This window comes from Anopheles moucheti, chromosome 3, assembly GCF_943734755.1.
Source record: "Anopheles moucheti chromosome 3, idAnoMoucSN_F20_07, whole genome shotgun sequence".
Lineage (NCBI taxonomy): Eukaryota > Metazoa > Arthropoda > Insecta > Diptera > Culicidae > Anopheles > Anopheles moucheti.
In genome coordinates this window covers 46,632,791-46,660,116 of record NC_069141.1, presented here as the reverse complement: position 1 = coordinate 46,660,116, position 27,326 = coordinate 46,632,791, and the positions used below count along the sequence as shown (strand labels likewise).

Sequence of the window (27,326 nt, the reverse complement as noted above, 5' to 3'; positions counted from 1 at the left end):
ACATCCCCTTCTTGAATGGGCCGCGCTGGTTTAAACCACTTTGTTCGTCTCGCTAAAGTGGGAAAGTATTCTGCAACCCACCTCTTCCAGAATACGTCCGCGATATGTTGCGATATTTTCCATGTCGATTTCACTGCATCCGCCTCGTCGCAGCACATCGTGGGAGGTTTGCTACCGTCCGAACTTCCCAATAATATGTGATTTGGCGTCAGGGGTGTTGAAAACTCATCGTCGATAGGAACATATGTTAGCGGTCTGGAGTTGATGATGAGTTCTATCTCAGTCAGAGCGGTTTCAAGCATCTCGTCCGTCGGACGCCGGGGAAGGTTGAGTTGTCCAAGTATTTTCTTTACTGAACGAACTAGGCGCTCCCAACAGCCTCCAAAGTGCGGTGCCCCTGGTGGATTAAACGTCCACTTCATCTCCGGACCGCAAAATTCCGTCATCAGAGCTTCGTGGTCAATCTCCGCAACCGCTTCCATCAACTCCCGTGCTGCTCCTACAAAGTTGGTACCACAGTCACTGATGACCTCACGTGGCATTCCACGTCTGGCGATGAATCGTCTTATGGCAGCAATGCAGGATCCTGTCGTGAGTGTGTGCGCAATCTCCAAATGCACGGCCCTGACAGTGAGACACGTGAAAATAACTCCCCATCGTTTCTCTACGCGCCTTCCGACCGTAACGAGGATGGGACCGAAGTAGTCGATCCCAGTGTGTGTGAATGTTCGTTGACCCATCGCGACTCTGGGATCCGGAAGGTTGCTCATCATCGGGGGGCTGGGTGCCGCTTCACGTATTCTGCATCGTTGGCAGGCTCTGCGTATACGCTGGTAGGTTTTTAGTAATCGTGGGATCCAGTATCTGCTTCTGATGTCACTGATGACTGTCATGTGATTACCGTGTCTGAAACGTTCGTGGACATCGTTGATTAGTAGTGCTGTACCATGGTGGTTGGGAGGGAGTATTATAGGTCGTCTCATTTCTGGGCTTACTGCGTTGCACTCGGCTAAGCGTCCGCTCATCAACATAACTCCACAACCGTCTAGAACAGGAGATAGTTTATATATCGGACTATCCCTTTTAACACCTGTCCCACCCGTGTTGCTTCCAGTTTGGCGTCTCAGATACTGAACCTCGGTAGGGTAGGCTTCTAACTGCATCCTCCGGAATAATACTTGTTGTCCGGGTTCCGCCGTGCACCAACCAGCCGCGAAGGTTGCTGGTCTCCCGGTGCCGCCAGACTCCGAGCAACAAGATTGCCCGCCGATTGTCGCCGCTCTACGGTGTCTTCACCGACAGGGTTCGCGCTTCGCAGCGACTGCCTTCCAGCTAGTTGCCCCAAGCTTGCGGGGGCCTATGCGGACGGAAGAGGAACCCTGCCAAATGTCGAACACAGCAGGTCGGAACGCTCGGGACGATCTCCTTGGTTGCGAAGGAGAGGAGAGTGACCACCGCCTGAACGCCGACTAGTGTCCAAACAAAATTACCTATGGTAGGGTTTCGTCTGGATTAGAGGGCTTACGAGGATTGCGAAAGATTTCGGTCGAAATAGTTAGCTGCACTCAATTTCTCCTTGCTACTAATTTAAGTTTTATTTTCCAAACTTAGTCATTATTTCTACACATGTTGTTTTAGTGATGTTTATCTCTTACATAAAAGGAAAAACATTTTCCGTCCTGTCTTCCTTCTTAATTATTTCATGTTGATTAATTCTGCAAAAATAACTCGTCCTAACTCCTGACAATTACCGGATTTGATCTTGCACATCCCTAGCGCTAAGCTCGCACGCTTTGTTGTGCCTATGCACTTCCGATGCAGTCGGCTCGCTTAGTAACGTATAGATAGATGCGTGAGTAGTCGTTCTTACCTGTTCCTTTCGCACGCATCCACTCACGCACTCGCGCACTCACGCATCCTTTTGCATGTTCGCTTACATCGTTAAGCCACGCCCTTATGAGTGACGCGCTTAATACTTTGCCTGAGCGACAATACTCGTTCGGCCTCCGCCAGTTCTAGTTGCGTCAGGGGACCTTGCTGGATTGATTCTTTTCGGCTACGGCGTCGACTATTAGTAGTGAAGCGAATGACGTATGCTACGGTCCGTAGCAATCTCTTCCACTTACTGAATCGCTCAAACTCGACGAAGGTTCCTGGTTCACTATTCTGTATTGCGCAATGGTGTAACAGGTTAACTCGAAGTTCTTCTGTGATGTATTTTATGGGTCTCTCGGTTGCAGGCCATTCGCTTTCTGGTTGCCATAGAAATGATGGTTCCTTGAACCAGCGGCTATCAGGAGATAATTCTGGCGTCTTAGTCCACTTGGTGCCGTCGTCGGCTACGTTGAGCTTGGTAGGAATCCAACACCACTGGCTGCCGTCAGTTGTTTCTAGTAGTTCTCCGATCCGAAAGGCGACGAATTGGTGGTAACGACGGTGGTCAGAGTTCAGCCAGCTAATTACGTTTCTAGAGTCAGTCCAGTACAAAGAACGTTGAAAATTCAGACGGTGTGATCGGCGGATTGCCTCTGCCAAACGCGCACCGAGCACCGCTGTCTGCAGCTCCAGCCTGGGAATTGATAAGAATTTTAGCGGTGCGACTCTAGTTTTGGACCCTACGAGGGCACACTCCACCAAACCATCTTCTTCAAACCTGAGGTATGCCACGGCAGCCATACCACACTCGCTTGTATCGCAGAACACGTGAAGTTCAACCTTAGCTTTATCTGACGACAACTGACGATAGCATCTAGGAACTTTCACCGTTGGGATATTTCGAAGTACTTTAATCCATGTAAACCATTTCTCAGCTAGATGACCGTCTATTTTCTGATCCCAGCTTAAACCGCTCCGCCAAATCTCTTGTAGGAGCATTTTCAGGAACATTAGGAACTGCCCTATAAGTCCTATCGGGTCGTAGACGCTCATTAACGTCCTCAAAACAAGACGTTTCGTAGGTAGTTCATCTCCCCATAGCAAACTCTCGTCGTACTTCAAAGATAGCCGGAATGAAAAGCTATCAGACAAGGTATCCCACCACATACCAAGTGCTTTCTCTGTGTTGAATACACTATCTATAGTCATATTTTTTTCCATTTCAGGATCACTCTGCAGACGTGCCAAAACTCGCGACGAATTGGAGATAAAATTTCGGATTTCGAATCCTCCCTGTGAGTGTATGCTGCGTACCTGTTCTGTTAGGATAATCGCTTCCTCTTCTATTTCGACGCTAAACAGCATGTCGTCGACATAATGTTCATTCTTCACACACTGTACTGCTCGCGGATACTCGGACTCAAAGCGTTCCGCGTTGCGGTTCTTTACGTATTGAGCCGTGCTCGGTGAGCAGACCGCTCCGAAGGTCATTACGGTAACCACGTATGCAACAGGTTCACTGCTAGTTGCATCTCCTTCCCACAGAATCATCTGACTTCTTTGATCAGATTGCTTAATCATAATCTGATGAAACATCTCTCTTATGTCACTAACTACCGCTACCGCTACAACACTGCCAGGAGATTTGTCGCGAGATCCGGTCCGGTAAGTAAGACGCTATTAAGACTGATTCCGTTGACGGTTGCTGCGGCATCGAAGACTAAACGCACTTTACCCGGTTTATTCGCATTTGTCACAGGAAAGACGGGCAAGTACCAGTCCCTTGGATGTCTCTCAGCTGCTTCGGTTGGTGTAAGTCGTCGGATATAGCCTTTCGTTTCATATCCCCACATCAAATCTCGAACCGCGGAATCGAGAACAGGATCCTGCTGCATGCGTCTTTTCAAGCAATTGTATCGTTTCAAAGCCATAGCTTTGTTGCAAGGAAGGCGGATGTTTTCATTTTTTCATAGCAATCCAGTTTCAAAACGATTGTTTTGAAATGACGTATCTCTTTCCAGAACTGTTAGCGCCTGCTCGTCTTCTTTAGAGCGCCAAGTTTTAGCCGGTTTTGAAATTGCGATGGTGTCTAAGGAAAAAACCTTTTTAGTTCAGCATTCAGCAGTTCTTCACTGATTCCATCACATAAGCATACATGAAAGTTGCTGTAGGTTGCCCCTGGAACGTTCTCGGCTACCGGACATGGACCGTAGATGATCCAGCCTAGTTTCGTCTTCGACGCGATGGGTTCATCACGTTTTCTTTCTGCATTCTTCACCGTTTTGGTTACACTACAATTATCCACTCCTATCAGAATTCGTGGTTGTACAGAACTATGCGACTCTATCGGTAGGCCCTGTAGGTACGGGTACTGTGCAATCAGCTGCTTCAACTCGACCGTTTGGATTGGTAGAGCAAGGTCCTTAACCGTGCGTACATTTAGTAACATTGATGTGTTTTTTACGTTTCTTGCAGAGATGGCCAGGTTTAGCTTGAAGGAGTCTTGTTCTAGTCGCGTAATTCCACCGGTCCACTGTAGACACAGTGGAGCCGGAGTACCTCCCACACCCAACTCTTCCAGTAGAGAACAGTCCATAAAGGATGAGGAAGAGCCGTCATCTATGAAAGCGTACGTATTAATAGGGCCACGTGGGCCGTGTATGGTAACAGGTACGTATTTCAACAGCACTCGCTCCTGTGTGCCCGAGTGTGTGCCGCTAGTATCTGTGACAGTTTCGCGTTGAACGGGATGTTGCATTGTGTGAGTGTTCCAGTATGTCGATTTAGGTGCATCATGTCCGGGCTGGTTCTGTTTGGGAAGTGGTCGGGGCGCGTACTTATTTCGTTGCTGAGGTGAATGCGGTCCCTGTGCTCGATTGTCTCGAGTAGGAGGCCGTCTTTCGGAACGTTCTCCATGCGCATTAGGCTCGCGGCGCGGCGGTTCAACGAGAGCCTCGCTAGCATCTTGCGCTAGTTGGCTAATCCAAACGCCGAACTCTGTTAGGGTTACCCTATGTAGCTGTCGTCAATGGTGGACCCATTCCATCGCATAATGCGAGGGTAACTTACCCATGAACTCTCGAAGTAATGATACGTTACATGAATGCTCCGGAAGTTTAAGTGCCACTATTGTCGCGCAAAGATTCCGTACTGCCAGACCAAAGGTAGCGAGTGAACGTAAGCAACCCGGCTCAGGGGACGGCATCTTCCTAATGGAATCAATCGTTGCCTCGACAATAATCTCTGGACGGCCGAACTGATCTTGGAGCGTCTTCATCACTTCAACCAAACCATCAGGCAACAACAAAAAATTCCCAACTGCCTCCTTGGCTTCACCTTTCAACGCCCGCTGTAGCCGTAATATGTTTTCGTCTTCCGAAAACCCACACACTGCGGTCGACCGCTCGTACATACGTATAAACAGCGGCCACTCCTTCACTGCACCACTAAACTCCGGTAGCTCCTTCCCGATCGCTCCGTGCCGTGCGGAAACTTGTTCCTGTGTTAAATTACCGTGGTGTAGTGTTGTGCGTGATCGGCTCGTAGCCGCGTGCGCTGGTGAAATATATGGAGGACAGGTGGGAGGTAAAGAAGCCCTTCTATAGGCATCATCGTGATGTTTCCTCCAAGTGTAATAATCAGGAACCTGATCTGTATTCCTGATAACACGGTGGGGGTGGGTTGGCAGTGCTAGTGAAGTGAAGTGTAGGTGCCCTAGAGTTACTGGTTGACGGATAAGTACCGCAGCGATCCGTTGCAGCCAGCCATTGTTCTGCCTTCGACTGTAAAGCGTCATGGCTAGCTCCCGCATCCACCTCCTCTTCGAGCTCCATTAATTTCAGCTCTAACTCCCTTAACTCCCCTTGCCTCGCTCCTACCAACCCTCTCATACTTAACAACTCCGCGCGTCGAGTTGCCGATCCACTCGGGGAGATGGTGCTATGTTCCGCCGTGCCTCTTCTGGTGGTTGAATCCTCAATCAGAACAGGCGAACCCAAGGATACCGCGTTGCGATCTTCCATTGGATTTCTCAGCGGAGACCGCAACAGTTGCTCGTCCCGATGACCACTTATCGGTGTGTGTCTGTCCGATGACCCTCCGGCGACATTGGGCGATGACTCGTGCATAGAGACGTCTACGCGTCCTCTTGATGTACCGGCTGCCTGATCTTCCAGCTGCTTCCTGGACGAAGGGTTGGACATTTTCACTTATCACTCGCGCGCGTTTAATGAACGATTATCGATTACCGCGTACCGAATACGACAATTAATTTTGGCTTGTTACGTATCGACGTAAATTAGAAAAAGAAACTATTTTAGGTTGCAACTTGATTTATTTGCAACAAAATTAAGCAATCCTTCTATTGCGGAACCACCGAATAATGGCGCGATTATTTTCCCTTACTCCTATATATAGCTTTCTTGGCCCTACGATCCGCCATCCCATCCGCCATCCCTGCATATCGCTCGTTGACATTACGGAGTATTTTCGAGTATTTAATCGGCTACGAAAACAACGCATTGTTTACTTTCTTCCCTTAGTCGGATTATTCGTGCGCGATCAGTGTTGTCACTTTTGTTTGTAACAGTCACCAAAGGTTTTTATAATACAGGCAGTCCCCGAGATACGCTATTATAGCGGACCGCTATAACCCGGGAAAAATCCGCGTAACTCGAATTTCCGCGTAAGTCGAATCCTGGTGCAATTTCGTTTATACTTCAAAGTCACAGAGTCGACTTCCTGCTCCAAACCTAAATTATTCGACGAATCAGGCGATTTTTAGAAACATTTTATTAATATAAGTTAGAAAGAAATGTTTTATGTGAGAAAAAAAGGTATTTTTGACCAATTTTGAGCATTTTGCTTAGATTTTGTGCTATAAACTAGCTCAGCTGTCAAATTTTCAAAAACCGCGTATCTCCGAATCCGCGTATAAGAGGAACCGCGTATCACGGGGACTGCCTGTATATACATGCGAAATAGTTACAGTAGTCCTTTGTAGAACTGTCAAATAGTGCAGGATTTGCTTTCCTAACAAGTTTCAGTCGTCGTAAACAAATTCCTTCACGCTTCTTTGCAGCCATTCAACGAAATGAAAAAGACGTCAATCTGTTGTGGACACTGCTCGGGTCACTATATCGGACGGTGGAAGGTTACGATATCGATGCGGTGCTAAACTTCGAGAAGGATGATATTCCTCTGAAGGTAATACAGAAGCTTGAGGAGCGTGTCTTTACCAACGAAAACTTTGATCCGGAGAAGGTGAAGGCGGCGTCGACGGCTGCGGAAGGATTGTGCAAATGGGTCATTGCGATTGCAAAGTACGATAAGGTAGCAAAGGAGATAGCACCCAAGAAAGCAGCATTAGCCGAAGCTCAAGCGAGTTATAATGTAGGTTCTTGAGTTCTTTTTCCGGTTATCTCACTACACCACATTAGCATCCATTAACAAACTATTGTGTATTATTTCTCCTAGTCCGCTATGACGATACTGAATGCAAAGCTGGAACAGCTACGTATCGTCGAGGAAAATCTTGCGGATCTCCAACGTAAGCTGGACGAACAGATTGCTCAACATGCAAAGCTGCAAGCAAATGTAGAGCTGTGTATGAAGAAGCTGGAACGCGCTACGGAGATCATTACCGGTCTGGGTGGTGAGAAGGATCGCTGGCAGACGGCGGCAGAAACGCTGGCACTAATCTACGACACGCTCACCGGTGACGTGTTGATTGCATCTGGTATCGTTGCGTACTTGGGACCCTTCACGATGCAGTTCAGGGCAGAGCAGATCGAACAGTGGATCGAACGGTGTACGGATCGTGGAACCATCTGTTCCCAGGACTTCCAGCTCGTGAACGTACTGGGGAACCCGGTCGATATTCGGGCGTGGAACATCTTCGGTTTGCCAAGTGATACATTTTCGGTGGAGAGTGCTATCATCATTCAGTAAGAATTGACCAGGGGCTTTGGGAATATTTAGAGAATAGCGATCGTGTTTTTGTATCGATGCGATGGTAAGACTCGAGATGTGAAGTGTAATGTGTGCACTTTTTCCTCTTTTTAGCAATGCTCGACGCTGGCTCCTGATGATCGATCCCCAAGGGCAGGCTAACACATGGGTACGCAATATGGAGAAGGCGAACCGTATTTGTATAATACGTCTCTCACACCCTGACTATACACGCGTACTGGAGAACGCCATACAGTTTGGTCTACCAGTGCTACTGGAGAATGTCGGTGAAGAGATCGAACCAATGCTGGAACCGATTCTGTTGAAACAAATCTTCCGACAGGGGGGAACAATGTGTATCAAGCTGGGTGACTCAATCATAGAGTACAATGATTCGTTTAAATTTTACATCACAACAAAACTCCGTAGTCCCCATTACTTGCCGGAAATAGCGGTGAAGGTGACGCTACTCAACTTCATGATCACCCAGACTGGACTGCAGGATCAGCTGCTTTCGATAACAGTGGCGCGCGAACGGCCCGAACTCGAGACAGAAAAGAACGCATTGATCGTGCAAGGGGCGGAGAACAAGCGGCAGCTGCAGGAGCTCGAAGACAAGATCCTGCAGGTCCTCTCGTCCGAGGGTAACATTCTCGAGGATGAAACCGCTGTATCGGTCCTAAGCTCGTCGAAAACGCTGGCCAACGAGATCAACGAGAAGCAAATCGTTGCCGAGGGGACCGAACGTCAGATCGATGCGGCCCGTCTGCAGTACACGCCGATAGCGGCCCACTCGACGGTGCTGTTCTTCACGATTGCCGACTTGGCCTGCATCGATCCGATGTATCAGTACAGCCTGAACTGGTTCGTAAACCTCTTTACCGCGACTATCGACAATACCGAGAAGGTGGATGAGGTACCAGCCCGCTTGGCGGATCTTAGGACCTACTTTACGTACAGCCTTTACGAGAATATCTGCCGCAGCCTGTTTAAAAAAGACAAGATACTGTTCTCGCTATTGCTGGCTACGAATCTGCAGCAGGATGCCGGCCAGCTCGGGTCGCCCGAGCTGATGTTTTTGCTTACCGGAGGTGTTGGATTGGACAATCTTGATCCCTACCCGCCAGCCGTTTGGCTGCCGGACAAAAATTGGGATGAGATCTGTCGTTTGAAGATTTCGCCCCGCTGAAGGAACATGTGGTTCAGAACTGGAAGCGGTACTTTGACGACGATACACCACATGAGGCATCCATTCCGGAGCCGTGGATTTCCACGGTGACAGCGTTCCAGAAGCTGCTGTTTCCGGGCGGATTAGTTGGTTCCCACGATCGAGTTATATGTGGCAGGTAGGTGAACAGTTACCCTATAGGATATCGGAGATTTGATTATTGTAGACTGACTGTTCCAATCAATCAAGCAATCAATTCCAGAAACAATGGAACCGAAATACGTGGAACCTCCGGCCTTCAATTTGGCTGCATCTTACGACGAATCGAACTGTTGTGTGCCATTGATCTTCGTGCTAACACCGGGTACCGATCCGATGGCCACGTTGATAAAATTTGCTGACGCCCAGGGTCTGGGGGCAAATCGGCTCTTCTCACTATCGCTCGGACAGGGTCAGGGACCTATCGCAACCAAAATGATCGACGAAGGTACCAAGTTCGGCAATTGGGTTCTGCTGCAAAACTGTCACCTCGCCCAGAGCTGGATGCCGACGCTAGAGAAGATCTGCGAAAGCTTCCAACCGGACACAACTTTCGACACAAGCCAGACTTTCGGCTCTGGCTAACCTCCTATCCGACGGAACACTTCCCGGTGGTGGTACTACAAAATGGAATCAAGATTACCAACGAACCACCGAAAGGTCTACGCATGAACGTGTCGCGCTCGTTCATGAGCGATCCAATATCCAACGTCGAATGGTTCGTCGAATGGTACGCTCGGCTCGTACATTGCGGACTTTATCGCGCGGTTAGAATTCCTGCAAAAATGGTACGACGAAGGCCCGCCAGCAACATTCTGGGTGTCGGGCTTTTTCTTCACCCAGGCATTTTTGACCGGCGCACAGCAAAACTTTGCCCGCAAGTACGTCATACCGATCGATCTGCTAGTGTTCGATAATGAAGTGTTGCGGGAAGCGGACATCACGGAACCGCCGGACGATGGGGTGTACGTGTATGGATTGTTTTCGGAAGGCACCACATGGGATAGGGAAAAGGGCAGGATGGGATCTGCAGGAGTCTATACCACGCGTCCTGTTTGATACCGTGCCATACGTGAGTACTGCATAAGATGGTAAGGTTTTCCTGCCGCTAAATTCATATTTGCTCTTTTATATTCTGCTGAAACCGATGAAAAAAGACGATTTTGTTCCGCGGCACACGTATCGCTGTCCGGTATACAAGACGGCCGAACGGCGCGGTACGCTTTCCACGACAGGCCACAGTACTAACTTTGTCATAGCGTTGTTGCTAAATTGTGATCCCAATGTGAAACCGGACCATTGGGTTTTGCGTGGTGCGGCTATGCTTTGTCAGCTTAGTCACTAACCGGTTTCAACGCACAGCACGGAGGAAGAAGCATGAAGTATAAAATAGGCTCCTAATGCTTTTTTGCCCCTTTCTGCGATCAATGACGTAGGGGATTTTCGTTTGATGAGGGTTTTTCAGAATTACAAGTCATTTTACAAGCAAATTAAGACATGATACGAAAATAGCACGATATACATATTTAACAAAAGCAACTTTTTTACGTCTAAAATATACAAAATAATTCAATTTTTACAGATATTTCATGGATATCTTATTAAAAATGGTTTGAGTTGCAAAACATAATATAAGCTACACGTGTACTGCTACCGTTCCGTCGACTCAACAATAATAAAGCACCAGGCACCGACTGATAAAAAATTGAGGTTGCAGCACTAGAAAACAAAATTCATCGCATTTTAACTAGGTCGTTACGCCAGGAATAGTAGTTGGAAACTATCACACAGGGAAATCAACCACCACCACCGAATCAACCACCGAAACGGGAAATCAACCACTGATCAGATGCTCTCACTATGCGGCAGATCTTGGAGAAGATGACGGAACAGCAACTCTATTCTTTCCATCTCTTCATTGACTTCAAGGCCGCATACGATAGCATAGCCTTGATAGTCAGGTTAGCCGGATAACGGTTACGACGCAATGAACTCTGTTGGAATCCCGGACAAACTTGCCATACTAGTACGAATGATAATGACCAAAGTCGCTAATGACCAAAGTCGACCAAATTTCGGGGACCATCTTCTATAAGTCAAAGTGATAGACTCTCGTGACAGCTAGAATGTACGTTTAGTTATCTTCCCAAACGTTGGAGGACTCAATCCCCTCCTTTTCTGCGCTGCGTCACCATCTACTAGGGGTTGTCAGGATCATCAAGTGGCTTCGGATCATAACCCATTGCAAGAGCAAGGTAAATTGATTTGAGTCAAAGAACTATTAAAGTGAGTACAGCGGCGGATCAAACGGTAGGCGGTGTAGGCGGTCGCCTAGGGCCTCGCCGTGTCGGGGGCCCCAAAAAATTTGTGTAGTAGTAACTTTCCACTTTGCACTTTGCACTATGCAAAATTTGTCTCTTCCTTTCGAAGAAACTTGGTGAGCGAGAGTGTAAATTGTTCAGTTTTACATCGGAAAATGTTTGCCACTTATTTTTGACGAAATTGTTGTTCAGACTATTAATACGGTTAGATTAGTGTTTTAAGATGTAGAGAAAGACAATTTATTATAGGATTTGTAAATTCAGTTCACCAAGAAAGAAAATCTACAGCATTTCGGATGAGGAACGATGTAACAAAAGAATAAAAATCACTGTAAAGTTTAGCATTACACAATTAACAAAACAATGGCTCATAAAGTATGAAAAGAAGCTAAAAGAAGAGAAAACAACTTGCAATATAAATATAAATATAAAAAAGGTTACTTTAAGGTTAGGTTACCACGGAATTTAAAACAAAATTTAACAAATAGAATGTAAAGAAATTACCATTAAAATTGAAATTTATGTTAAAAACCAGGTAAGATAATTTGTTATAACTTTATTAAAGCCTTGGCTGTCTTCGCTTGACTTGCATAATTGCCAAACATTTTCAGTAAAAAATTAGCTATGCATCATAGGTATAGTACAGTGAAGATATATGTTCTCGTTGAAACAGATGTAATTTAAAACACACTTTTATTAATTTCAACTATTCGACAACTTCAATACTAATTCACCTTCTCTTAAGAAAATGAAAACATATTACTAAAGGGTGCACTCCAACTCATTATTGCATCATTTAATTGTTGACGAGTGCAAAGCGATGACATAATGGCAACATGTGTCACCGTACCCTTTTTAATTGTCACGAGGTTCACGTTAATTTCCACTACGAAATTATGCACTATCCGAGAAATTATCTTTCCCCTCCACATTTACTACTGCTGAAACTGCTGGCAACTAAATATGCCGAATCTAAAGCCGTGTTTGTTTAACTGTAGCTGTAAACTGTAGCACAAACGCTTCTTAAAAATGGAAACATGCAGAAAAATAACTATTACATAATTTAATGAAAAAATCATCATGCAGTACTTTGTTTTTAGTATCTTTAATTTCATCTTTTATTAATACATTCCAGATTTACTTGATTGGTGTAACAAAGTACATGTGTGATATTTGCCATTTCACTAATTCGATGTAAAATATTATTTTTTTTATCCGAGAATACGCGAATTTCTATTTTTAGTTCCAAAGGTACGATACAAGATAACGAAATATGTGTAAAAAGAAATAAGATAAAGAAATAGGTGTATAAGAACGGCTGCGATTAGCCGGACATGTTGGAGAAATATCCAACAAACCGAACAGTATCGCCATCTGACGGCATCGAGGCTTCAAAACGAAACACTAACTGTTGTGGTGTGTTTTACTTTTTGCTGCCCTTTCCAGTAGGTTTGCTTCCGTTCGCTGCAGCTCCAGACCCTTTAGCGTTCGTGACCGATATGCGAACTTTAGTGTTTGTAGCCTCCGGCCCACCGACACTCGCCTTCTTCCCGGGTCCTCCTTTTTGGGTCACAATTTTCGCACCCGGTCCAATGTTCGTAGCCCCCGGCCCACCGGCACTCGTCTTCTTCCCGGGTCCTCCTTTTTGGGTCACAATTTTCGAACCCGGTCTAGTGTTCGTAGCCTCCGGCCCACCGACACTCGCCTTCTTCCCGGGTCCTCCTTTTTGGGTCACAATTTTCGCACCCGGTCCAGTGTTCGTAGCCCCCGGCCCACCGCCACTCGCCTTCTTCCCGGGTCCTCCATTTTGGGTCACAATTTTTGAACCCGGTCTAGTGTTCGTAGCCTCCGGCCCGCCGGCACTCGCCTTCTTCCCGGGTCCTCCTTTTTGTGTCACAATTTTCGAACCCGGTCCAGTAGCTGCCCTGGAGGTGGCGTCACCTTTCCCATGGTTCGATACTCCACCACGTACTCCGGGAGCTTTGGATTTGACATCTTGCCGTTGGTGAAGCGTTGGTTTCTGCTTGTGATCCCCTTGTGCAGGATCATCCGTACGGAAGCCGACCGTTTTTTTCCGCGAAACGGGTACACTATCACTGACACGATCGTTGCCATCGGCAGTCGGCTGGTTGGTAGATTTGTCGTTGTCATTTCCATTTACATTCGTCTGTTGCATCTCATTCGAACTTTTCCCTTTAGTCGAACCCAGTTTAACGGAGTCGTGTTTGGGACCGTGGGATGGACGACCGGTACGCCACGGACGACGGGTAACAGGTCTGGTCGTTGGAGCGATTGCAGATATAATCTGACGAGGAACACAGCTGAAAGAGCTGAAAGAGCTGGACGATTTGGACTCATCCTTCAGGCTCATTTGGTATGCGCAATCAATACAACGAATTTCGCAAATGTGGCACAATCGACACGATTGGGAACAACACGATTGGGAACTTCCATCGACACGATTCGGAACTTCCATTGTGTCCAAACCGTAGAAAGATGGCGTTTTTCCATTGGGTGCCGGCCCCAATTCGGACGGGTCGTTGAAGCAGGTTGGCAACATAGATTTTGCCAAAGGTTCATCCTTTTGAGTTTTGTCGCCACACTTTGGACAGCAGCACTCGATTGACAGCCACTTCAAACAGGCCTTGCAACGTTCGCAACATTTGAAGTATTGCGAAAATAAACAGTCGGAAGTAGTCGTGGGATCTTCAATCGCAACATCATGCACGACTTGCCGCATCAACGTTATCGTTCCCACCACTTTATTGTCGGCGTCGTGTACGAAAAGTTTCTCTTGCACCGGTGAACCATCTCCGGCAGCGCAATCGAAATCCTTTATATACGCATCCTTCAGATGAAGTACGCCCTTGTAAACGAATCCAGCGGGAATCCGTGGAATAAACACGAATCCTTCAGGTACTTCACTCAACACCATCATGTAAGCTGCTTGGATAGATGGTTGCTTGGATAGTAATGTTATATTTCAATGTTGCTAAAGGTTTATATTAGCTATGGTTGGTTGCTTCGATGGTTGCTTCGATTGTAAACTTCTGAATGATTATTTTTCAATGTCACTGTTACGTATCGACGTAAATTAGAAAAAGAAACTATTTTAGATTGCAACTTGATTTATTTGCAACAAAATTAAGCAATCCTTCTATTGCGGAACCACCGAATAATGGCGCGATTATTTTCCCTTACTCCTATATATAGCTTTCTTGGCCCTACCCTATCTCATAATATGACCCGGGGGAACTGCCCCCCCAGGGTCCACGACCCCCATCTTAAGTACTTATCCTATCCGTATGTCCTTTTTATTCCTTTGTCCAAGATTCGTGCGGTTGTAGTAATATCGGTGTGTCCTTGATGTTGTATGTATGTGTGTAACTGCCTTTTCAAATTAAATTGAATAGCTGTTCACTTGTCAACGTTTCACAGACGAATCGGAGTATTTAATCGGCTACGTAAACAACGCATTGTTTACTTTCTTCCCTTAGTCGGATTATTCGTGCGCGATCAGTGTTGTCACTTTTGTTTGTAACATTCTCTCCCGAAGTGTGACGCTATCTCTACCAGCGTCTCACTCAAATTACAACACTGACAGCTCAAACCATGTGTTCGTGTTATTGTTTCTAAGATTCCTCACTGGTAAGTACCTCCTTTGAAGCTATATCTAAAACTGCTAATTTTGTTGCAGGTCTCTTATAAGTGCCGTTTTGCGTCGTTACTACCGCCTGTCTAACCTGTCCATCTTTAGCACGCAACACCGATAAAATACGTCCCTTTGGCCAACAGTTGCGGGGCAAACGGTTATCCACGACAATCACCACATCCCCTTCTTGAATGGGCCGCGCTGGTTTAAACCACTTTGTTCGTCTCGCTAAAGTGGGAAAGTATTCTGCAACCCACCTCTTCCAGAATACGTCCGCGATATGTTGCGATATTTTCCATGTCGATTTCACTGCATCCGCCTCGTCGCAGCACATCGTGGGAGGTTTGCTACCGTCCGAACTTCCCAATAATATGTGATTTGGCGTCAGGGGTGTTGAAAACTCATCGTCGATAGGAACATATGTTAGCGGTCTGGAGTTGATGATGAGTTCTATCTCAGTCAGAGCGGTTTCAAGCATCTCGTCCGTCGGACGCCGGGGAAGGTTGAGTTGTCCAAGTATTTTCTTTACTGAACGAACTAGGCGCTCCCAACAGCCTCCAAAGTGCGGTGCCCCTGGTGGATTAAACGTCCACTTCATCTCCGGACCGCAAAATTCCGTCATCAGAGCTTCGTGGTCAATCTCCGCAACCGCTTCCATCAACTCCCGTGCTGCTCCTACAAAGTTGGTACCACAGTCACTGATGACCTCACGTGGCATTCCACGTCTGGCGATGAATCGTCTTATGGCAGCAATGCAGGATCCTGTCGTGAGTGTGTGCGCAATCTCCAAATGCACGGCCCTGACAGTGAGACACGTGAAAATAACTCCCCATCGTTTCTCTACGCGCCTTCCGACCGTAACGAGGATGGGACCGAAGTAGTCGATCCCAGTGTGTGTGAATGTTCGTTGACCCATCGCGACTCTGGGATCCGGAAGGTTGCTCATCATCGGGGGGCTGGGTGCCGCTTCACGTATTCTGCATCGTTGGCAGGCTCTGCGTATACGCTGGTAGGTTTTTAGTAATCGTGGGATCCAGTATCTGCTTCTGATGTCACTGATGACTGTCATGTGATTACCGTGTCTGAAACGTTCGTGGACATCGTTGATTAGTAGTGCTGTACCATGGTGGTTGGGAGGGAGTATTATAGGTCGTCTCATTTCTGGGCTTACTGCGTTGCACTCGGCTAAGCGTCCGCTCATCAACATAACTCCACAACCGTCTAGAACAGGAGATAGTTTATATATCGGACTATCCCTTTTAACACCTGTCCCACCCGTGTTGCTTCCAGTTTGGCGTCTCAGATACTGAACCTCGGTAGGGTAGGCTTCTAACTGCATCCTCCGGAATAATACTTGTTGTCCGGGTTCCGCCGTGCACCAACCAGCCGCGAAGGTTGCTGGTCTCCCGGTGCCGCCAGACTCCGAGCAACAAGATTGCCCGCCGATTGTCGCCGCTCTACGGTGTCTTCACCGACAGGGTTCGCGCTTCGCAGCGACTGCCTTCCAGCTAGTTGCCCCAAGCTTGCGGGGGCCTATGCGGACGGAAGAGGAACCCTGCCAAATGTCGAACACAGCAGGTCGGAACGCTCGGGACGAGCTCCTTGGTTGCGAAGGAGAGGAGAGTGACCACCGCCTGAACGCCGACTAGTGTCCAAACAAAATTACCTATGGTAGGGTTTCGTCTGGATTAGAGGGCTTACGAGGATTGCGAAAGATTTCGGTCGAAATAGTTAGCTGCACTCAATTTCTCCTTGCTACTAATTTAAGTTTTATTTTCCAAACTTAGTCATTATTTCTACACATGTTGTTTTAGTGATGTTTATCTCTTACATAAAAGGAAAAACATTTTCCGTCCTGTCTTCCTTCTTAATTATTTCATGTTGATTAATTCTGCAAAAATATCTCGTCCTAACTCCTGACAATTACCGGATTTGATCTTGCACATCCCTAGCGCTAAGCTCGCACGCTTTGTTGTGCCTATGCACTTCCGATGCAGTCGGCTCGCTTAGTAACGTATAGATAGATGCGTGAGTAGTCGTTCTTACCTGTTCCTTTCGCACGCATCCACTCACGCACTCGCGCACTCACGCATCCTTTTGCATGTTCGCTTACATCGTTAAGCCACGCCCTTATGAGTGACGCGCTTAATACTTTGCCTGAGCGACAATACTCGTTCGGCCTCCGCCAGTTCTAGTTGCGTCAGGGGACCTTGCTGGATTGATTCTTTTCGGCTACGGCGTCGACTATTAGTAGTGAAGCGAATGACGTATGCTACGGTCCGTAGCAATCTCTTCCACTTACTGAATCGCTCAAACTCGACGAAGGTTCCTGGTTCACTATTCTGTATTGCGCAATGGTGTAACAGGTTAACTCGAAGTTCTTCTGTGATGTATTTTATGGGTCTCTCGGTTGCAGGCCATTCGCTTTCTGGTTGCCATAGAAATGATGGTTCCTTGAACCAGCGGCTATCAGGAGATAATTCTGGCGTCTTAGTCCACTTGGTGCCGTCGTCGGCTACGTTGAGCTTGGTAGGAATCCAACACCACTGGCTGCCGTCAGTTGTTTCTAGTAGTTCTCCGATCCGAAAGGCGACGAATTGGTGGTAACGACGGTGGTCAGAGTTCAGCCAGCTAATTACGTTTCTAGAGTCAGTCCAGTACAAAGAACGTTGAAAATTCAGACGGTGTGATCGGCGGATTGCCTCTGCCAAACGCGCACCGAGCACCGCTGTCTGCAGCTCCAGCCTGGGAATTGATAAGAATTTTAGCGGTGCGACTCTAGTTTTGGACCCTACGAGGGCACACTCCACCAAACCATCTTCTTCAAACCTGAGGTATGCCACGGCAGCCATACCACACTCGCTTGTATCGCAGAACACGTGAAGTTCAACCTTAGCTTTATCTGACGACAACTGACGATAGCATCTAGGAACTTTCACCGTTGGGATATTTCGAAGTACTTTAATCCATGTAAACCATTTCTCAGCTAGATGACCGTCTATTTTCTGATCCCAGCTTAAACCGCTCCGCCAAATCTCTTGTAGGAGCATTTTCAGGAACATTAGGAACTGCCCTATAAGTCCTATCGGGTCGTAGACGCTCATTAACGTCCTCAAAACAAGACGTTTCGTAGGTAGTTCATCTCCCCATAGCAAACTCTCGTCGTACTTCAAAGATAGCCGGAATGAAAAGCTATCAGACAAGGTATCCCACCACATACCAAGTGCTTTCTCTGTGTTGAATACACTATCTATAGTCATATTTTTTTCCATTTCAGGATCACTCTGCAGACGTGCCAAAACTCGCGACGAATTGGAGATAAAATTTCGGATTTCGAATCCTCCCTGTGAGTGTATGCTGCGTACCTGTTCTGTTAGGATAATCGCTTCCTCTTCTATTTCGACGCTAAACAGCATGTCGTCGACATAATGTTCATTCTTCACACACTGTACTGCTCGCGGATACTCGGACTCAAAGCGTTCCGCGTTGCGGTTCTTTACGTATTGAGCCGTGCTCGGTGAGCAGACCGCTCCGAAGGTCATTACGGTAACCACGTATGCAACAGGTTCACTGCTAGTTGCATCTCCTTCCCACAGAATCATCTGACTTCTTTGATCAGATTGCTTAATCATAATCTGATGAAACATCTCTCTTATGTCACCAACTACCGCTACCGCTACAACACTGCCAGGAGATTTGTCGCGAGATCCGGTCCGGTAAGTAAGACGCTATTAAGACTGATTCCGTTGACGGTTGCTGCGGCATCGAAGACTAAACGCACTTTACCCGGTTTATTCGCATTTGTCACAGGAAAGACGGGCAAGTACCAGTCCCTTGGATGTCTCTCAGCTGCTTCGGTTGGTGTAAGTCGTCGGATATAGCCTTTCGTTTCATATCCCCACATCAAATCTCGAACCGCGGAATCGAGAACAGGATCCTGCTGCATGCGTCTTTTCAAGCAATTGTATCGTTTCAAAGCCATAGCTTTGTTGCAAGGAAGGCGGATGTTTTCATTTTTTCATAGCAATCCAGTTTCAAAACGATTGTTTTGAAATGACGTATCTCTTTCCAGAACTGTTAGCGCCTGCTCGTCTTCTTTAGAGCGCCAAGTTTTAGCCGGTTTTGAAATTGCGATGGTGTCTAAGGAAAAAACCTTTTTAGTTCAGCATTCAGCAGTTCTTCACTGATTCCATCACATAAGCATACATGAAAGTTGCTGTAGGTTGCCCCTGGAACGTTCTCGGCTACCGGACATGGACCGTAGATGATCCAGCCTAGTTTCGTCTTCGACGCGATGGGTTCATCACGTTTTCTTTCTGCATTCTTCACCGTTTTGGTTACACTACAATTATCCACTCCTATCAGAATTCGTGGTTGTACAGAACTATGCGACTCTATCGGTAGGCCCTGTAGGTACGGGTACTGTGCAATCAGCTGCTTCAACTCGACCGTTTGGATTGGTAGAGCAAGGTCCTTAACCGTGCGTACATTTAGTAACATTGATGTGTTTTTTACGTTTCTTGCAGAGATGGCCAGGTTTAGCTTGAAGGAGTCTTGTTCTAGTCGCGTAATTCCACCGGTCCACTGTAGACACAGTGGAACCGGAGTACCTCCCACACCCAACTCTTCCAGTAGAGAACAGTCCATAAAGGATGAGGAAGAGCCGTCATCTATGAAAGCGTACGTATTAATAGGGCCACGTGGGCCGTGTATGGTAACAGGTACGTATTTCAACAGCACTCGCTCCTGTGTGCCCGAGTGTGTGCCGCTAGTATCTGTGACAGTTTCGCGTTGAACGGGATGTTGCATTGTGTGAGTGTTCCAGTATGTCGATTTAGGTGCATCATGTCCGGGCTGGTTCTGTTTGGGAAGTGGTCGGGGCGCGTACTTATTTCGTTGCTGAGGTGAATGCGGTCCCTGTGCTCGATTGTCTCGAGTAGGAGGCCGTCTTTCGGAACGTTCTCCATGCGCATTAGGCTCGCGGCGCGGCGGTTCAACGAGAGCCTCGCTAGCATCTTGCGCTAGTTGGCTAATCCAAACGCCGAACTCTGTTAGGGTTACCCTATGTAGCTGTCGTCAATGGTGGACCCATTCCATCGCATAATGCGAGGGTAACTTACCCATGAACTCTCGAAGTAATGATACGTTACATGAATGCTCCGGAAGTTTAAGTGCCACTATTGTCGCGCAAAGATTCCGTACTGCCAGACCAAAGGTAGCGAGTGAACGTAAGCAACCCGGCTCAGGGGACGGCATCTTCCTAATGGAATCAATCGTTGCCTCGACAATAATCTCTGGACGGCCGAACTGATCTTGGAGCGTCTTCATCACTTCAACCAAACCATCAGGCAACAACAAAAAATTCCCAACTGCCTCCTTGGCTTCACCTTTCAACGCCCGCTGTAGCCGTAATATGTTTTCGTCTTCCGAAAACCCACACACTGCGGTCGACCGCTCGTACATACGTATAAACAGCGGCCACTCCTTCACTGCACCACTAAACTCCGGTAGCTCCTTCCCGATCGCTCCGTGCCGTGCGGAAACTTGTTCCTGTGTTAAATTACCGTGGTGTAGTGTTGTGCGTGATCGGCTCGTAGCCGCGTGCGCTGGTGAAATATATGGAGGACAGGTGGGAGGTAAAGAAGCCCTTCTATAGGCATCATCGTGATGTTTCCTCCAAGTGTAATAATCAGGAACCTGATCTGTATTCCTGATAACACGGTGGGGGTGGGTTGGCAGTGCTAGTGAAGTGAAGTGTAGGTGCCCTAGAGTTACTGGTTGACGGATAAGTACCGCAGCGATCCGTTGCAGCCAGCCATTGTTCTGCCTTCGACTGTAAAGCGTCATGGCTAGCTCCCGCATCCACCTCCTCTTCGAGCTCCATTAATTTCAGCTCTAACTCCCTTAACTCCCCTTGCCTCGCTCCTACCAACCCTCTCATACTTAACAACTCCGCGCGTCGAGTTGCCGATCCACTCGGGGAGATGGTGCTATGTTCCGCCGTGCCTCTTCTGGTGGTTGAATCCTCAATCAGAACAGGCGAACCCAAGGATACCGCGTTGCGATCTTCCATTGGATTTCTCAGCGGAGACCGCAACAGTTGCTCGTCCCGATGACCACTTATCGGTGTGTGTCTGTCCGATGACCCTCCGGCGACATTGGGCGATGACTCGTGCATAGAGACGTCTACGCGTCCTCTTGATGTACCGGCTGCCTGATCTTCCAGCTGCTTCCTGGACGAAGGGTTGGACATTTTCACTTATCACTCGCGCGCGTTTAATGAACGATTATCGATTACCGCGTACCGAATACGACAATTAATTTTGGCTTGTTACGTATCGACGTAAATTAGAAAAAGAAACTATTTTAGGTTGCAACTTGATTTATTTGCAACAAAATTAAGCAATCCTTCTATTGCGGAACCACCGAATAATGGCGCGATTATTTTCCCTTACTCCTATATATAGCTTTCTTGGCCCTACGATCCGCCATCCCATCCGCCATCCCTGCATATCGCTCGTTGACATTACGGAGTATTTTCGAGTATTTAATCGGCTACGAAAACAACGCATTGTTTACTTTCTTCCCTTAGTCGGATTATTCGTGCGCGATCAGTGTTGTCACTTTTGTTTGTAACAGTCACCAAAGGTTTTTATAATACAGGCAGTCCCCGAGATACGCTATTATAGCGGACCGCTATAACCCGGGAAAAATCCGCGTAACTCGAATTTCCGCGTAAGTCGAATCCTGGTGCAATTTCGTTTATACTTCAAAGTCACAGAGTCGACTTCCTGCTCCAAACCTAAATTATTCGACGAATCAGGCGATTTTTAGAAACATTTTATTAATATAAGTTAGAAAGAAATGTTTTATGTGAGAAAAAAAGGTATTTTTGACCAATTTTGAGCATTTTGCTTAGATTTTGTGCTATAAACTAGCTCAGCTGTCAAATTTTCAAAAACCGCGTATCTCCGAATCCGCGTATAAGAGGAACCGCGTATCACGGGGACTGCCTGTATATACATGCGAAATAGTTACAGTAGTCCTTTGTAGAACTGTCAAATAGTGCAGGATTTGCTTTCCTAACAAGTTTCAGTCGTCGTAAACAAATTCCTTCACGCTTCTTTGCAGCCAATCAACGAAATGAAAAAGACGTCAATCTGTTGTGGACACTGCTCGGGTCACTATATCGGACGGTGGAAGGTTACGATATCGATGCGGAGCTAAACTTCGAGAAGGATGATATTCCTCTGAAGGTAATACAGAAGCTTGAGGAGCGTGTCTTTACCAACGAAAACTTTGATCCGGAGAAGGTGAAGGCGGCGTCGACGGCTGCGGAAGGATTGTGCAAATGGGTCATTGCGATTGCAAAGTACGATAAGGTAGCAAAGGAGATAGCACCCAAGAAAGCAGCATTAGCCGAAGCTCAAGCGAGTTATAATGTAGGTTCTTGAGTTCTTTTTCCGGTTATCTCACTACACCACATTAGCATCCATTAACAAACTATTGTGTATTATTTCTCCTAGTCCGCTATGACGATACTGAATGCAAAGCTGGAACAGCTACGTATCGTCGAGGAAAATCTTGCGGATCTCCAACGTAAGCTGGACGAACAGATTGCTCAACATGCAAAGCTGCAAGCAAATGTAGAGCTGTGTATGAAGAAGCTGGAACGCGCTACGGAGATCATTACCGGTCTGGGTGGTGAGAAGGATCGCTGGCAGACGGCGGCAGAAACGCCGGCACTAATCTACGACACGCTCACCGGTGACGTGTTGATTGCATCTGGTATCGTTGCGTACTTGGGACCCTTCACGATGCAGTTCCGGGCAGAGCAGATCGAACAGTGGATCGAACGGTGTACGGATCGTGGAACCATCTGTTCCCAGGACTTCCAGCTCGTGAACGTACTGGGGAACCCGGTCGATATTCGGGCGTGGAACATCTTCGGTTTGCCAAGTGATACATTTTCGGTGGAGAGTGCTATCATCATTCAGTAAGAATTGACCAGGGGCTTTGGGAATATTTAGAGAATAGCGATCGTGTTTTTGTATCGATGCGATGGTAAGACTCGAGATGTGAAGTGTAATGTGTGCACTTTTTCCTCTTTTTAGCAATGCTCGACGCTGGCTCCTGATGATCGATCCCCAAGGGCAGGCTAACACATGGGTATGCAATATGGAGAAGGCGAACCGTATTTGTATAATACGTCTCTCACACCCTGACTATACACGCGTACTGGAGAACGCCATACAGTTTGGTCTACCAGTGCTACTGGAGATTGTCGGTGAAGAGATCAAACCAATGCTGGAACCGATTCTGTTGAAACAAATCTTCCGACAGGGGGGAACAATGTGTATCAAGCTGGGTGACTCAATCATAGAGTACAATGATTCGTTTAAATTTTACATCACAACAAAACTCCGTAGTCCCCATTACTTGCCGGAAATAGCGGTGAAGGTGACGCTACTCAACTTCATGATCACCCAGACTGGACTGCAGGATCAGCTGCTTTCGATAACAGTGGCGCGCGAACGGCCCGAACTCGAGACAGAAAAGAACGCATTGATCGTGCAAGGGGCGGAGAACAAGCGGTAGCTGCAGGAGATCGAAGACCTGCAGGTCCTCTCGTCCGAGGGTAACATTCTCGAGAATGAAACCGCTGTATCGGTCCTAAGCTCGTCGAAAACGCTGGCCAACGAGATCAACGAGAAGCAAATCGTTGCCGAGGGGACCGAACGTCAGATCGATGCGGCCCGTCTGCAGTACACGCCGATAGCGGCCCACTCGACGGTGCTGTTCTTCACGATTGCCGACTTGGCCTGCATCGATCCGATGTACAGCCTGAACTGGTTCGTAAACCTCTTTACCGCGACTATCGACAATACCGAGAAGGTGGATGAGGTACCAGCCCGCTTGGAGGATCTTAGGACCTACTTTACGTACAGCCTTTACGAGAATATCTGCCGCAGCCTGTTTAAAAAGGACAAGATACTGTTCTCGCTATTGCTGGCTACGAATCTGCAGCAGGATGCCGGCCAGCTCGGGTCGCCCGAGCTGATGTTTTTGCTTACCGGAGGTGTTGGATTGGACAATCTTGATCCCTACCCGCCAGCCGTTTGGCTGCCGGACAAAAATTGGGATGAGATCTGTCGTTTGAAGATTTCGCCCCGCTGAAGGAACATGTGGTTCAGAACTGGAAGCGGTACTTTGACGACGATACACCACATGAGGCATCCATTCCGGAGCCGTGGATTTCCACGGTGACAGCGTTCCAGAAGCTGCTGTTTCCGGGCGGATTAGTTGGTTCCCACGATCGAGTTATATGTGGCAGGTAGGTGAACAGTTACCCTATAGGATATCGGAGATTTGATTATTGTAGACTGACTGTTCCAATCAATCAAGCAATCAATTCCAGAAACAATGGAACCGAAATACGTGGAACCTCCGGCCTTCAATTTGGCTGCATCTTACGACGAATCGAACTGTTGTGTGCCATTGATCTTCGTGCTAACACTGGGTACCGATCCGATGGCCACGCTGATAAAATTTTCTAACGCCCAGGGTCTGGGGGCAAATCGGCTGTTCTCACTATCGCTCGGACAGGGTCAGGGACCTATCGCAACCAAAATGATCGACGAAGGTACCAAGTTCGGCAATTGGGTTCTGCTGCAAAACTGTCACCTCGCCCAGAGCTGGATGCCGACGCTAGAGAAGATCTGCGAAAGCTTCCAACCGGACACAACGCATCCCGACTTTCGGCTCTGGCTAACCTCCTATCCGACGGAACACTTCCCGGTGGTGGTACTACAAAATGGAATCAAGATTACCAACGAACCACCGAAAGGTCTACGCATGAACGTGTCGCGCTCGTTCATGAGCGATCCAATATCCAACGTCGAATGGTTCGAGGCGTGCAAACAATCGGCCAACTTCAAAAAGCTCCTGTTCAGTCTGTGCTTCTTCCACGGTGTCGTGCAGGAGCGGCGCCAGTTTGGTCCGATCGGTTGGAACATACCGTACGAGTTTAACGAGACCGATCTGAGCATCAGCTTGACGCAGTTGCGAATGTTTTTGGTCGAGTATGAAGAAGTACCGTATGTGGCACTACGCTACCTAACCGGAGAGTGTAACTACGGTGGCCGTGTAACGGATGATTGGGATCGTCGGTGTTTGAATACGCTTCTAGCAAAGTTCTACACGGCGCAGGTGCTGGAGAACGAGAGAACGGACACTTTGTTGGCCAATACGCTCAAGACACAGGTATGTCGGTTGTTAGGTGTAGTACATCTGTAGTCAGTAACGCCATTTTCTTATCGGATGCAAACTGAAGGATCGTACCGTAATTATGCCAGGTATTCTTCTGGTTAATTCCCACAGTACCTCACTGATTAGTAAATATAGGTGAAATACATTTAAACTGCCTTGACTGACACACACTGGAACTTTGAAACAATTTACTTTTCAATGTTAAGTAACTTTATTATCTGAATTTAATGCTACATTCCCAAAATACCCACCATTAGCATTTGCTGCAAATGAAAGTAATGTAAAATTAGGTTAAATTGCCAAAGCTGGTTCAAAAAATTTTAAACAAAAATTGATTATGTTTCATTCTACTAATTGGCTAAATTTCCATTGGATTTCCACATTCAATTGACAATGGTAGATTCTTGAGGATTTAAAGGTTTGTAAAAAATTGGAAACTGTTTGTTTTTAAGTTTCATTAAATTACTGTAACCAATTCTTGATTTTCTAAAACATTAACGTAACGTAAGTGGTCTACTAAATGAGTATGTTATTCTCGCACAGAACACATCAGCCGGTGTGTTCAGGGAAACTCCTGCCGAGCTTGTAATTAGCGTATCGTCAAACATTTTGAAGCTTCTTCCGTCAGAGTTTGATCGGGACGCCGCACTGGAGAAGTATCCGACCGACTATCATCAGGTAACTCGTCAGCTCTCGCACAGAGATTTCTCTCGATTACAGGAATGTTATATACACGATACTCCCTTATCTTCTGCAGAGCATGAATACGGTACTGGTGCAGGAGATGGTACCGTTTAACAATCTACTCATCTGCATCCGGGGTAGACTCCAGACGGCTCGCAAAGCCATGCAGGGTCTTGTCGCCATGTCACCAACCGTGGAAGAAGTGGTCAGCGCGATACTGGTCGGCAAGATCCCATCCGTCTGGGCGAAGCGTTCCTACCCGAGCCTGAAAACGCTCGGCTCGTACATTGCGGACTTTATCGCGCGGTTAGAATTCCTGCAAAAATGGTATGACGAAGGCCCGCCAGCAACATTCTGGGTGTCGGGCTTTTTCTTCACCCAGGCATTTTTGACCGGCGCGCAGCAAAACTTTGCCCGCAAGTACGTCATACCGATCGATCTGCTAGTGTTCGATAATGAAGTGTTGCGGGAAGCGGACATCACGGAACCGCCGGACGATGGGGTGTACGTGTATGGATTGTTTTCGGAAGGCACCACATGGGATAGGGAAAAGGGCAGGATGGGATCTGCAGGAGTCTATACCACGCGTCCTGTTTGATACCGTTTTTCTGCCGCTAAATTCATATTTGCTCTTTTAGATTCTGCTGAAACCGATGAAAAAAGACGATTTTGTTCCGCGGCACACCTATCGCTGTCCGGTATACAAGACGGCCGAACGGCGCGGTACGCTTTCCACGACGGGCCACAGTACTAACTTTGTCATAGCGTTGTTGCTAAATTGTGATCCCAATGTGAAACCGGACCATTGGGTTTTGCGTGGTGCGGCTATGCTTTGTCAGCTTAGTCACTAACCGGTTTCAACGCACAGCACGGAGGAAGAAGCATGAAGTATAAAATAGGCTCCTAATGCTTTTTTGCCCCTTTCTGCGATCAATGACGTAGGGGATTTTCGTTTAATGAGGGTTTTTCAGAATTACAAGTCATTTTACAAGCAAATTAAGACATGATACGAAAATAGCACGATATACATATTTAACAAAAGCAACTTTTTTACGTCTAAAATATACAAAATAATTCAATTTTTACAAATATTTCATGGATATCTTATTAAAAATGGTTTGAGTTGCAAAACATAATATAAGCTACACGTGTACTGCTACCGTTCCGTCGACTCAACAATAATAAAGCACCAGGCACCGACTGATAAAAAATTGAGGTTGCAGCACTAGAAAACAAAATTCATCGCATTTTAACTAGGTCGTTACGCCAGGAATAGTAGTTGGAAACTATCACACAGGGAAATCAACCACCACCACCGAATCAACCACCGAAACGGGAAATCAACCACTGATCAGATCAGATGCTCTCA

At 47.1% G+C, this 27,326-nt stretch overlaps 2 pseudogenes; both read left to right on the top strand.

Annotated features, from left to right (window-relative positions):
- The first annotated feature begins 4,077 nt into the window (after positions 1-4,077).
- On the top strand, positions 4,078-10,458 carry LOC128302770 (dynein axonemal heavy chain 7-like; annotated as a pseudogene).
- Positions 10,459-19,257: 8,799 nt separating this feature from the next.
- On the top strand, positions 19,258-26,994 carry LOC128302768 (dynein axonemal heavy chain 7-like; annotated as a pseudogene).
- Positions 26,995-27,326: the final 332 nt, after the last annotated feature.